The sequence below is a fragment of the Ambystoma mexicanum genome, chromosome 4q (genome assembly GCF_040938575.1).
Source record: "Ambystoma mexicanum isolate Mex_15411 chromosome 4q, UKY_AmexF1_1, whole genome shotgun sequence".
Lineage (NCBI taxonomy): Eukaryota > Metazoa > Chordata > Amphibia > Caudata > Ambystomatidae > Ambystoma > Ambystoma mexicanum.
The window spans coordinates 858829920-858832040 of NC_090928.1; positions in this window are offsets into that span (position 1 = coordinate 858829920).

Below are 2121 nucleotides of genomic sequence, written 5' to 3' on the forward strand. Positions count from 1 at the left end.
TTTTGAATCTACCACACTTCCAATCAATATACACCATATGAGCTCCTTGCTGGTCCACCTTTTAACAAACTCTCTTCAAAAACCAGCTTAACAGTCATTGACATCAAGTAGAAGCCCAAATATTTTAAAGTCCTGTACTACTTCACGGGGCTGCTTACTGAGTTTGCACACAAAATCTGTCTTTCCTTTATGTCCTGAAAATGTTATATTAGTTTTCCCCGACATTCATTGTTATTCTCCGAGGTATACACATCATACTGAATAACCAACTGCTGCAACCCTATTTGTGTGTGGTCCATCAGGATTACATCATCTGTGTATTTGATACAGCTAATACTGGGGGTCTGCTATTTTTGGAGGAATAAAGGCCTTAGCGCAAGCCTTTCGTAGTGGAAATTGCTCTTGGACGTTTCGCTTGCATATTAACATGAACCCTGATCACAGTGTTAGTATGCAAGTAAATTAATATATTCAGGAGTTCCTCTGGTAACTTCCATCTTCTAAGTTTTTAACACAACCAACCGCAGCTATCTATGTTGAAAGAAAGCGATAGCACCAGGGAAGTGGAGGAGTGTTGCCCTTAAATGCTGCTCTTTGCATTCAAAAGTCCATAATGATACGGTTAAATATGGTTCCTATGCCTCTCCGAAAGCCAGTTTGAAATTAGGGGTGTACCAAACTTCGGCTTCGACTAAGTATATGGCCGAATTCTGGTTGAAAAAAAGCTATTCGGATCCGGCCAAATAGTTTCTTGCTATTCGGCTCTTGCCGAATACTTTAACATTCTAATTTGAATACAATGCAACATGAACTCAGAAATGCAAATATACACTTCTGCTTGCAAAACTGAATAGAATTAGACCAGACAAATTGCTGAAAAATATCTTATATTGTAATCTGCTCTTTAGGGCATGTTTTGTTACAGATTCTTAGACAAAAAAGGTGTTCATCTTTTATGCTTAGCCTGCAACAATGCAGGAACATATTTTCTTTTGGCAAATGTTTAGATTGCAACGTGCACTTTTTTCAGTTGGAAAAAAACAAACTGAAAGAAATGTGCATAGATACTTTCAGTTCCTGTCATATCACTTCCCATTGTATGTCAGTCCCCTTTTCTTTTTTTAAAGACGTGAGTCCCGAGTTTCACATTATCTGATATTTTATCCGGAATTATAAGTTGCATATGTTTGTGTATTGGCGAGAAAGAGTGGCGAGGTTAACTGAAAAGTGAGCAGCATTTGTTTGAGTGGGGTGAATAGTTGTGAGATGGAGTTCACGCATTTCAGATTTCCTCTTGACTTGTGTCCTGCATGAGTCGATATGAACCATTTTATACATTTCTATTTGAGCTGCAAAGAAGTTTTGAAACTCGACCGCATCAACTTTGCAACTGGATAGAGAATGCAATTCATCTGATTCACAAAGGAAGTCCTTTTGCATTTGTGAAGCCTCCACTTTAACTGGTGCTGAATATGCAACAATCTTCTGTACATTTGGTCCCTTCATTTTGGTTCAATCTGCTTTATTTCTGGTTTTCATACTTTAAATAAAGATGCTACATTAATTACAATGAAGAAAAATAAAATTATAGAATGCATTTAATATGGTGCTTTGTTTTTTTAATAAGTGTGTTTTTTGAAGTTTGGATGTTTGGCTTCAGCCGAATAGTTGACAGAGTACTCAGTATTCGGCCGAATACTAAATATGCTATTCGGTACAGCCCTATTTGAAATGCAGCCCCATTTGAAATGTCAGCCTAGCAGCGTTGCTTATCAATTATATTGTGCCAATCTCTCTTTAAATATAACTGAACAGTGTTGCCAATTAAAATGATGTAAAATCCCATCAACACCAAATACAAAGATAACAAAGGGAAACGTTGCATTTCGAGTTACTCACGTCTCGTGTATAAACTCTAATGCTTGCCTCAAAATTGTGCAAATGTACCCATTCGAATACACAGAATGCAACGGAGTCAAGCATGACTCGGTGAGGAAAAGTACATTCACAGAAAGGGGACAGAAACGTGGACGCCCACCGGTGACACTACAAGCAGAAGCAGTGGGGTCTTCTTCAGAACCGCAATATGTATTTTGCGTCTCACCAGCAATTACTGTCAAG